This window comes from Panthera onca, chromosome B1 (assembly GCF_046562875.1).
Source record: "Panthera onca isolate mPanOnc1 chromosome B1, mPanOnc1 haplotype 2, whole genome shotgun sequence".
Taxonomy (NCBI): domain Eukaryota; kingdom Metazoa; phylum Chordata; class Mammalia; order Carnivora; family Felidae; genus Panthera; species Panthera onca.
In genome coordinates this window covers 166,223,516-166,236,257 of record NC_138342.1, presented here as the reverse complement: position 1 = coordinate 166,236,257, position 12,742 = coordinate 166,223,516, and the positions used below count along the sequence as shown (strand labels likewise).

Genomic DNA, 12,742 nt, shown 5'->3' with positions numbered 1-12,742 from the left:
CTCACATTACCAGATGAAGTAATAAGTGTCCTGAGTCAGAGGCACAGGCATTTATTACAGCAACAGGAGTAACCAAAATGACAGCATTTTCTTGCTCCAGTTTCCAGAGTCCCAATTCTCAGAGAACCTGAGCGGGGACAGTTGATATGCACACGTGGTGGGTTGTGATACAGGAAAGGAGCACTGAGATGTGGGAATCTGAATAACTGTAATGGGCAATAAGCCTATCACTTTTGCTCTAAAGGAACGAACCAACTCGTATCATCCAAGGCTATAAACAAACTTATGCATTGCTCTCTAGTCATTATATATTCCAAAGCTGCTCACTATAGAAAAAAATGTGTAAAAGTAGACCGGAACAAAGGCAATCAAAGCTTCTGTTCACAAAATGTACAGAAATGCAAGAGACTCGTGGAAAATTATTTCCAAACACATTTCCAAACTGATTGAAGGATAAGCTCAATAACAAAAAAATCACATTAATAAACAAAATGAAAAAAAGTAAAATGTAATTAGGAAATCTAAACTACAAAAAAAGAGAAGATACAAATATGTCAGAGTGAGGAAACTAATAAAGGCGGTATGAAAGAGAAGTGTCTCTTATGCCAGCTCTAGTCAACTAGTAAGAGCCACCAGTCGTGAAGGATTCAGAGGTTCAATCTGGACACCAAGAGAAATCTATCCACAACAGGCACAGGCAAAGTGTGGTCTTTGCCAAAATGTGGTCCAAGTGAACAGGAAGTGTACCAGCTTATCAATATCCTTGTACACAATATGCATACAAATAAAATGTATGTTCCACGAGGTTATTTTTCTTGAAAGACTAAGAGTGGGGTAGAACATTAGCCTTCAAGTTGAGGAAAAATATTCCAGGAAATAAAGATTTTAAAAGGAATACAAAGCCAAGGATACGTTTAAGAGCTTATGTACACAACACTTTAACTTCAAAAGTACATATATGCCTGGGAACATATACACCTGTGTATCTTAAAAGTAATCACTTCCCACTTCCTGTCTCACAACTGCTCTTCTACTTTAAGACACGAAACAAATAGTCCAACCCATCCTATCTAATTAATTTTAGTGAAAGTGCTAAATAACTTTTGTTAAAAACCTTGCCTCTTCCACTAGCAAAGAGGGCATAGTCAGAATGCATATGAAAGACTGAGTGAATGTTTTAACAATGAGAAATGGTTTTGCCAGTGAATTTGGTAGATATTTCCATAATTTAAGTAAGTTAAATCTCTAGCCCTAAGTTTTGATTAAAACTTATTTAAAGCACAGAAACTTTAATAAAAAATAGTTTCACAACACTATATGAAAAACACAATAACTCAACCTTCCCAGTCTTTATCAAAGATATCAGAACAAGGTAAAAAGTAACAAGTATATTTAATAGTAATGTTGATATGACTTGACATGGTGTTTTTGATTATGTTCTGAGGATTTGAGAAAATGAATGAATAATGTCTTTTCCAAGTCAGACAGTTTCCAATTCTTTGCTTTTAACCAAACCAAAAGAGGGCATAATTTAATCATTAGTTAAAAACCAAAATGTTCTTTAATATATGATGTGAATTCAAATACTTGTAACATCATTTTTATTAATTTTGTATTGTTAATAACAAAAATTTCTTGAAGAACAATTTATATTTAAATACTTGTAGTATTATAGTCATCAAAGGTATCAAAATAGATATGAAACTTTCATTTCAGTTTATACAGTTTTTGTTAAAAATACATATCAAACAATAATCAATAAAAGTCTCCCAAGTATAAAAACCTATTAACACACAAATACAAAAAAAAAAAAAAAAAACTATGGAAAAGTAAACAATTATGACTACTAGGAGAAAAAGTAAAATAAAGAGAGTTAATTTTTTAATATGATGAAGGAGGAGTGTCAGCTCACTGAAGCTTTCTTAAAATACTAGCTTTACTGAAATGATATTCACATAATATTCATCCTTTTGAATTATACAATTCAGTGATTCATAATACACATATAGAGTTGTACAGCCATCACCATTATCTAAATTCAGAATACTTTTATCACCCTAAAAGATAATCATATCCATTAGCAGTCAGTACTCATATCTCTCCTCCCATCCCCAATACTCATCTCCTGGCAACCACTAATTATCTTTTTATTTGTATGGATTTGCCTATGCAAGAGCACTTCACATAAGTGGAATCATATAAAGTGTGGCCTTTTTTTGACTGGCTTCTTTCATCTACCATATTGTTTTCAAGGTATGTCCATATTTTAGCATGAATCAATATTTATTTTTATTGGCAAATAACATTCCATTGTATGAATATACCAAATTTTGTGTACCCATTTATAAGCTGATGGCTATTTGGACTGTTTCCACATTTTGGTTATTATCAACAATGTTACTGTAAATATTTGTGTAAGGTTTTTGCATAGACATATATTTTCATTCCTCCTATGTATTTAATTCAGGAGTGGGACTGCTATGTCATATGGTAACTCTGCATTTAATCATTTGAAGAACTATCAGAATTTTTTTTCCAAACAGGCCACACCAGTTTACATCCCCACTAGAAGTGTGAGTTCCAATTTCTCTACATCCTTACCAACATTTATCTGTCCATTTTATTTTAGCAATTTCTAGCAGATATGAATTGCAATCTTGTGGTTCTGATTTGTAATTCCCTAATGACTAATGATGTTCAGCATCTTTCATCCACATATTGATCATTTGTATATATTCTTTGAATAAATCCCTACTCAAATCCTTTGCCCTTTTGTTATTGAGTCATTTGTCTTTATTGTTGAGTTGTAGGAGTTATTTATATATTCTGGATATAAAACTCCTTATCAGATATATACTTCGCAAATATTTTCTCCCATTCGGTAGGTTGTCTTTTCTTGATGGTGTTGTCTAAAGCACAAAAAGTTTTGATCTATATGAAACCCAATTTATCAGTTTTTTTTTCTTTTACTACTTGTGTTTTTTTTTTTTTTAATTTTTTTAATTTTTTTTATTTTTTAATATATGAAATTTACTGTCAAATTGGTTTCCATACAACACCCAGTGCTCATCCCAAAAGGTGCCCTCCTCAATACCCATCACCCACCCTGCCCTCCCTCCCACCCTGCCCTCCCTCCCACCCCCCATCAACCCTCAGTTTGTTCTCAGTTTTTAACAGTCTCTTATGCTTTGGCTCTCTCCCACTCTAACCTCTTTTTTTTTTTTTTTTTTTTTTTTTTTAACTACTTGTGTTTTTATTGTCGAATGTAACAAATTATTACGTAATCCAAGGTCAGAAATATTTACTCTATGTTTTCCAAAATTTTTATACCTTTAGATCTTGGCATCCTTGTTGAAAATCAACTGACCATAAAAATAAGGGTTTTCTTCGAATAGCCAAAGTAATTTTGAAGAAGAAGACCAAAGCAGGAGGCATCACAATCCCAGACTTTAGCCTCTACTACAAAGTTGTAATCATCAAGACAGCATGGTACTGGCACAAAAACAGACACATAGACCAATGGAATAGAATAGAAACCCTAGAACTAGACCCACAAACGTATGGCCAACTCATCTTTGACAAAGCAGGAAACAACATCCAATGGAAAAAAGAGTCTCTTTAACAAATGGTGCTGGGAGAACTGGACAGCAACATGCAGAAGGTTGAAACTAGACCACTTTCTCACACCATTCACAAAAATAAACTCAAAATGGATAAAGGACCTGAATGTGAGACAGGAAACCATCAAAACCCTAGAGGAGAAAGCAGGAAAAGATCTCTCTGACCTCAGCTGTAGCAATCTCTTACTCGACACATCCCCAAAGGCAAGGGAATTAAAAGCAAAAATGAATTACTGGGACCTTATGAAGATTAAAAGCTTCTGCATAGAAAAGGAAACAACCAACAAAACTAAAAGGCAACCAACGGAATGGGAAAAGATATTTGCAAATGACATATCAGACAAAGGGCTAGTATCCAAAATCTATAAAGAGCTCACCAAAACTCCACACCCGAAAAACAAATAACCCAGTGAAGAAATGGGCAGAAAGCATGAATAGACACTTCTCTAAAGAAGACATCCGGATGGCCAACAGGCACATGAAAAGATGCTCAACGTCGCTCCTCATCAGGGAAATACAAATCAAAACCACACTCAGATATCACCTCACGCCAGTCAGAGTGGCCAAAATGAACAAATCAGGAGACTATGGATGCTGGAGAGGATGTGGAGAAACGGGAACCCTCTTGCACTGTTGGTGGGAATGCAAATTGGTGCAGCCTCTCTGGAAAGCAGTGTGGAGGTTCCTCAGAAAATTAAAAATAGACCTACCCTATGACCCAGCAATAGCACTGCTAGGAATTTACCCAAGGGATATAGGAGTACTGATGCATAGGGGCACTTGTACCCCAATGTTTATAGCAGCACTCTCAACAATAGCCAAATTATGGAAAGAGCCTAAATGTCCATCAACTGATGAATGGATAAAGAAATTGTGGTTTATATACACAATGGAGTACTACATGGCAATGAGAAAGAATGAAATATGGCCCTTTGTAGCAACGTGGATGGAACTGGAGAGTGTGATGCTAAGTGAAATAAGCCATACAGAGAAAGACAGATACCATATGTTTTCACTCTTACGTGGATCCTGAGAAACTTAACAGAAACCCATGGGGGAGGGGAAGGAAAAAAAAAAAAAAAAAAGAGGTTAGAGTGGGAGAGAGCCAAAGCATAAGAGACTGTTAAAAACTGAGAACAAACTGAGGGTTGATGGGGGGTGGGAGGGAGGGGAGGGTGGGTGATGGGTATTGAGGAGGGCACCTTTTGGGATGAGCACTGGGTGTTGTATGGAAACCAATTTGACAATAAATTTCATATATTGAAAAAAAAAAGAAATGAAACATTAAAACTAAAGACATGAAAAAAATAAGGGTTTTCTTATGAATTCTCAATTCTACTGTAATCTGGATGTATGACTGGATGCCAGTATAATACGCTCTTGATTCTTATAGCTTTGTAGTAAGTTATTTTTGTCATTGCACTTTATTGTGGCTAAAAATCACATAGCAAAAAATTTACCATCATAACCATACTTAAGTGTAAAATTCAGCAGTGTTAAGTATATTCACATGGCTATAAAACAGATTTCGAAAACTATTGCATATAGCAAATCTTAAACTCTATACCCATTAAAAAACAACCCCGCTGGGGGCACCTGGGTGGCTCAGTCGGTTTGGCATCCGACTTCGGCTCAGGTCATGATCTTGTGGTCCATGAGTTTGAGCCCCGCATAGGGCTCTGTGCTGAAAGCTCAGAGCCTGGAGCCTGTTTCAGATTGTGTCTCCCTCTCTCTCTGACCCTCCCCCGTTTATGCTCTGTCTCTCTCTCTCTCTCTCAGAAATAAATAAACGTTAAAAAAAGTAAAACAAAACAACCCTTCTTTCCCACCCCCTGAGCCTATAGTAACAATCATTCTACTTTCTTTTTGTTTCTATGAATTTGACTGCTTTAGATGGCTCACATAAAGGGAATCATAGAGTATTTTCTTATATATATGTATGCATGTATGTATATACATGCCAAATGCATATATGTATGTGTGTGTGTATACACACACACACACACACACACACACACACACACACAAATATGTGTTTCAAGTGTACAGGTGTATAACTTGACATCTGCAAACACTACCACATGATCACACCACAAGTCCAATTACCATCTATCACCATACAGCTGACCCCCTTTACCCATTTCACCCACCCCCTAACCCTCTTAAATTCTGGTAACCACTACTGTGTTTTCTGTACCTATGAGTTTGTTTTCTTTGGTTTGTTCATTTATTTTTTAGTTTCCATATATGAGGGAAATCACACAGTATTTGTCTTTTTCCATATGACTTATTTCACTTAGGGTAATATTCTCAAAGTCCAATAATGTCACAAATGGCAAGATTTCATTCTTTTTATGACTAATATTCCATTGAATATACTATATATTCTTATTTATTTATTTATTTATTCATTTATTTTTAATTTACATCCAAGTTAGTTAGCATATAGTGCAATAATGATTTCAGGAGTAGATTCCAGTGATTCATCCCCTATGTATAACACCCAGTGCTCATTCTAGCAAGTGTTTTCCTTAATACCCCTTACCCATTTAGCCCATCCCCCCACCCACAGCCCCTCTAGCAACCCTCAGTTTGTTCTCTGTATTTAAGAGTCTCTTATGTTTTGTCCCCCTCTCTGTTTTTATATTATTTTTGCTTCCCTTCCATTATGTTCACCTGTTTTGTATCTTAAATTCGACATATGAGTGAAGTCATATGATATGTCTTTCTCTGAATGACTTATCTCACTTAGCATAATACCCTCTAGTTCCATCCATGTTGGTGCAAATGGCAAGATTTCATCCTTTTTGATTACTGAGTATACTCCATTGTATATATGTACCACCTATTCTTTATCCATTCATCTGTCGATGGACATTTGGGCTCTTTCCATACTTTGGCTATTGTTGATAGTGCTGCTATAAACATTGGGGTGCATGTGCCCCTTCGAAATACATCTCTACCCCTTGGATATATACCTAGTAGTGCAATTGCTGGGTTATAGGGTAATTCTATTTTTAATATTTTGAGGAACCTCCATACTGTTTTCCAGAGTGGCTGCACCAGTTTGTATTCCCACCACCAGTGCAAAAGCGACCCTCTTTTTCCACATCCTCACCAACATCTGTTTTTGCCTGAGTTGTTAATTTTAGCCATTCTGACTGGTGTGAGGTGGTATCTCATTGTGGTTTTGATTTCTATTTCCCTGATGATGAGTGATGTTGGCATTTTTTCATGTGTCTGTTAGCCACCTGGATGTCTTCTTTGGAAAAGTGTCTATTCATATCTACTGACCATTTCTTCACTGGATTATTTGTTTTTTGGGTGTTGAGTTTGATAAGTTAATTATAAATTTTGGACCCTTTATCTGATATGTCATTTGCAAATATCTTCTCCGATACTGTTGGTTGCCTTTTAGTTTTGTTGATTGTTTCCTTTGCTGTTCAGAAGCTTTTTATCTTGATAAGTCCCAACAGTTCATTTTTTATTTTGTTTCCCTTGCCTCTGAAGATGTGCTAAGAAGTTGATGCGGCTGAGTTCAAAGAGGCTTTTGCTTGCTTTCTCCTCGAGGATTCTGATGGCTTCCTGTCTTATGTTTAGGTCTTTAATCCATTTTGAGTTTATTTTTGTGTATAGTGTAAGAAAGTGGTGCAGGTTCATTTTTCTGCATGTCGCTGTCCAGTTGTCCCATCACCATCTTTATTCCATTGGATATTCTTTCCTGCTTTGTCAAAGATTAGTTGGCCATACATTTCTGGGTCCATTTCTGGGTTCTCTATTCTGTTCCGTTGATCTGATGTCTGTTTTTGTGCCAGTACCATACTGTCTTGATAATTACAGCTTTGTAATACAGTTTGAAGTCTGGGATTGTGATGCCTCCAGCTTCGGTATTCTTTTTCAAGATTGCTTTGGCTATGTGGGATCTTTTCTGGTTCCATACAAATTTTAGGATTGTTTGTTCTAGCTCTGCGAAGAATGCTGGTGTTACTTTGATAGGGATTGCAGTGAATATGTAGACTGCTTTGGGTAGTATTGACATTTTAACAATGTTTGTTCTTCCAATCCAGGAGCATGGAACATTTTTCCATTTTTTTGTGTCTTCTTCAATTTCTTTCATAAGCTTTCTATAGTTTTCAGTGTATACATTCTTCACCTCTTTGGTTATGCTTATTCCTAGGTACTTTATGGTTTTTTGTGCAATTGTAAACGGAATTGATTCCTCGATTTCTCTTTCTGTTGCTTCATTATTGGTGTATAGAAATGCAACCGATTTCTGTTCATTGATTTTATATCCTGGGACTTTGCTGAATTCATGTATCAATTCTAGCAGTTTTTTGGTGTAATCTTTTGGGTTTTCCATATAGAGTATCATGTCATCTGTGAAGAGTGAAAATTTGACTTTCTCCTTGCTGATCTGGGTCCCTTTTATTCATGTTGTCTGACTGCTGAGGCTAGGACTTCCAATTCTATGCTGAACAACAGTGGTGAGAGTAGACCCAAATAAATAAACTCAAGAATGAAAGAGGAGAAATCACAACCAACACTGCAGAAATATAAACAATAATAAGAGAATATTATGGGCAATTATATGCCAATAAATTGGGCAATGTGGCAGAAATGGACCAATTTCTAGAAACATATAAACTACCAAAACTGAAACAAGAATAAATAGAAAATTTGAACAGACCCATAACCAGTAAAGAAATTGAATCAATAATCAAAAATCTCCCAATAAACAAGAGGACAGGGCAGGATGGCTTTCCAGGGGGTTCTACCAATCATTTAAAGAAGAGTTAACACCTATTCTTTCGAAACTGTTCCAATAAATATGGATGGAAAACTTCCAAACTCATTCTATGAAGCCGGCATTACCTTGATTCCAAAACCAGACAAAGATCCCACTAAAAAGGAGAACTACGGACCAATTTCCCTCATGAACATGGATGCAAAAGTACTCAACAAGATACTAGCCAACTGGATCCAACAATACATTAAAAGAATTATTCACCACGACCAGGTGAGATTTATACCCAGGATGCAGGGCTAGTTCAATATCCACAAAACAATCAATGTGATACATCACACCAAAAAAAGAAAGGACAAGAACCACATGATACTCTAAATAGATGCAGCAAAAGCATTTGACAAAATACAGCATCCTTTCTTGGTAAAAACCCTCAAAATAGTAGGAACAGAAGGACCATACCTCAAGATCATAAAAGCCATATATGAAAGACCCACCACTAATATCATCCTCAATGGGGAAAAACTGTGAGTTTCCGTGCTAAGATCAGTAACACTATATATCGTTTTTATATTTGTCTATTGATGGACCCCCTAGCCAATTTCCATATCTGGGCGACTATATATAATGCTGCAACAAACATAGGGATGAATACATCTTTTTGAATTAGTGTTTTCATATTCTTCAAAAAAATTTACAGAAGTAGAATAGCTGGGTCTTTTTTTTTTTTTTTTTTTTTTTTTTTAATATATGAAATTTACTGTCAAATTGGTTTCCATACAACACCCAGTGCTCATCCCAAAAGGTGCCCTCCTCAATACCCATCACCCACCCTGCCCTCCCTCCCACCCCCCATCAACCCTCAGTTTGTTCTCAGTTTTTAACAGTCTCTTATGCTTTGGCTCTCTCCCACTCTAACCTCTTTTTTTTTTTTTTTTTTCCTTCCCCTCCCCCATGGGTTTCTGTTATGTTTCTCAGGATCCACATAAGAGTGAAACCATATGGTATCTGTCTTTCTCTGTATGGCTTATTTCACTTAGCATCACACTCTCCAGTTCCATCCATGTTGCTACAAAAGGCCATATTTCATTTTTTCTCATTGCCACATAGTATTCCATTGTGTATATAAACCACAATTTCTTTATCCATTCATCAGTTGATGGACATTTAGGCTCTTTCCATAATTTGGCTATTGTTGAGAGTGCCGCTATAAACATTGGGGTACAGGTGCCCCTATGCATCAGTACTCCTGTATCCCTTGGATAAATTCCTAGCAGTGCTATTGCTGGGTCATAGGGTAGGTCTATTTTTAATTTTCTGAGGAACCTCCACACTGCTTTCCAGAGAGGCTGCACCAATTTGCATTCCCACCAACAGTGCAAGAGGGTTCCTGTTTCTCCACATCCTCTCCAGCATCTATAGTCTCCTGATTTCTTCATTTTGGCCACTCTGACTGGCGTGAGGTGGTATCTGAGTGTGGTTTTGATTTGTATTTCCCTGATAAGGAGCGACGTTGAACATCTTTTCATGTGCCTGTTGGCCATCCGGATGTCTTCTTTAGAGAAGTGTCTATTCATGTTTTCTGCCCATTTCTTCACTGGGTTATTTGTTTTTCGGGTGTGGAGTTTGATGAGCTCTTTATAGATTTTGGATACTAGCCCTTTGTCCGATGTGTCATTTGCAAATATCTTTTCCCATTCCGTTGGTTGCCTTTTAGTTTTGTTGGTTGTTTCCTTTGCTGTGCAGAAGCTTTTTATCTTCATAAGGTCCCAGTAATTCACTTTTGCTTTTAATTCCCTTGCCTTTGGGGATGTGCCGAGTAAGAGATTGCTACGGCTGAGGTCAGAGAGGTCTTTTCCTGCTTTCTCCTCTAAGGTTTTGATGGTTTCCTGTCTCACATTCAGGTCCTTTATCCATTTTGAGTTTATTTTTGTGAATGGTGTGAGAAAGTGGTCTAGTTTCAACCTTCTGCATATTGCTGTCCAGTTCTCCCAGCACCATTTGTTAAAGAGACTGTCTTTTTTCCATTGGATGTTCTTTCCTGCTTTGTCAAAGATGAGTTGGCCATACGTTTGTGGGTCTAGTTCTGGGGTTTCTATTCTATTCCATTGGTCTATGTGTCTGTTTTTATGCCAATACCATGCTGACTTGATGATGACAGCTTTGTAGTAGAGGCTAAAGTCTGGGATTGTGATGCCTCCTGAGAATAGCTGGGTCTTATGGTAATTCTATTATTAATTTCTTGAGGAATCTCCATAATGTTTTCCATAGTGGGTATACCATTTTACAATCCCAACAGTGTACAAAGGTTCCCTTTCCCCACATCCCACCTGACACTTATTTCTTGTCTTTTTGATAATAGCTATTGTAACAGGTGTGAGGTGATACCTCACTGTGGTTCTGATTTGCATTTCCTTAATAATTATGATGCTAAGCATCTTCGCATGTGCCTTTTGGCCATGTGTATGTCTTCTCTAGATAAATGTCTATTCAGATCATCTATCCATTTTTGAATCAGGTTATTTGTTTTTTGTTGTTGTTGTTGAGCTGCATGAGTTTTTATATATTTTGGATATTAACCCCTTATTGGATATACGGTTTGCAAATATCTCCCACATTCAATAGGTTGCCTTTTTGTTTTGATGATGATTTTCCTTTGCTGTGCACAAGCTTTTTAGTATCGAAGAGTCCCTTTATTTATTTATTTATTTATTTATTTATTTATTTATTTATTTATTTGTTTTTGCTTTTGTTTCTCTTGTCTTTGAAGTCACATCCAAAAAGACATCACGAGGACTGATGCCCAGGAGTTTCCCACTAGGAATTTTATGGTTTCAGGTCTTATATTCAAGTCTTTAACCCATTTTGAGTTAATTTTTGTATACGGTGTAAGACAGTAGTTCTGGTTTCATTCCCTTGCATACAGCTGTACAGCTTTCCCAGCACTATTTATTGAAGAGACTACCCCTTTCTCCATTGTATGTTCTTGGTTCCTGTGTTGTGGTTTAATTATCCATATAAGTGTGGATTTATTTTAGGGCTCTGAATTTTGTTTCACTGATCTGTGTGTCTATTTTCATACCAATGACATATTTTGATTACTATAGCTTTGTATTATAGTTTGAAGTCAGGTAGCACGATACCTCCAGCTTTGTTCTTTCTCAAGCTCATTTTGGCCATTCAGAATCTTTTGCAGTTCCATACAAATTTTACAATTACTTGTACTTCTGTGAAGAATGCCATCGGAATTTTGATTAGTACTGAATTAAATCTGTAGATTATTTTGGGTAGCATGGACATTTTAACAATAGTAATTCTTCTAATCCATGAGCATGGAATATCTTTCCATTTATTTGTGTCATCCTCAATTTATTTCATTGGTGTCTTACAGTTTTCAGAGTACAAGTCTCTCACCTCTGTGGTTAAATTCATTCCTGGATATATTATTTTTTGTGATGCAGTTGTAAATGGGATCGTTTTCTTAATTCATCTTTCTGATGTTTTATTATTAGCATAGAGAAATGCCATGGATTTCTGTATATTGATATTGTGTCCTGCAACTTTACTGAATAAATTTATCAGTTCCAACTGATCAGGTTTTTGGTGGCGTCTTCAGGGTTTTCAATATGTAGTAGCAAGTGAACATAGTTCTACTTCTTTCTGATTTGGATGCCTTTTCTTTTTCTTGTCTAACTGCTATAGCTAGGATTTCCAGTACTATGTTGAATAAAAGTGACAGAAGTGGACAAAACTGTCTTATTCCTGTTCTTAGAGGAAAAGCTTTCAGTTCTTTGCTGTTGAGTATGATCCTAGTTCTGGGATTGTCATATATGGCCTTTATTAAGTCTAGGTATGTTCCCTCTATACCCATTTTGTTGAGTTTGTCTCATAAATGACTACTGAATTTTATCAAATGCTTTTTCTGTGTGTATTGAGATGATCGTGATTTTTATCTTACATTTTGTTAATGTGATATATCACAGATTTGCAGCTGTTGAACTGTCCTTGCATTCCTAAAATAAGTGACACTTGATCATGGTGTATCATTCTTTTAACATATTATTGAATTTGGTTTACTAATATTTTGTTGAGGATTTTAGCTTCTATGTTCATCCATGTAGTAGCCTATAATTTTCCTTTTTGTGTGGTGTCCTGTCTGGGTTTTTTATCAGGATAATGCTAGCTTTGTGAAATGTGTTGGAAAAGGCTCCCTCCTCTCCAGTTTTTTGGAAGAATTTGAGAAGAATATTAAATATTATTTGCATGTTTGACAGAATTTGACAATGAAGCCATCTGATCCGGAACTTTCATTTGTTGGGAGGTTTCTGATTATTGTTTAATCTCCTTACTGGTAAAAGTCTATTCAAAATTTCTATTT

The 12,742-nt window shown here is 36.1% G+C and overlaps 1 protein-coding gene across 25 annotated transcripts in view; it reads right to left on the bottom strand.

Annotated features, from left to right (window-relative positions):
- The window catches only part of PSD3 (pleckstrin and Sec7 domain containing 3), an 812,606-nt gene that overhangs the window by 345,099 nt on the left and 454,765 nt on the right, over positions 1–12,742 (bottom strand). The gene's annotated exons all lie outside the window — the stretch shown is intronic.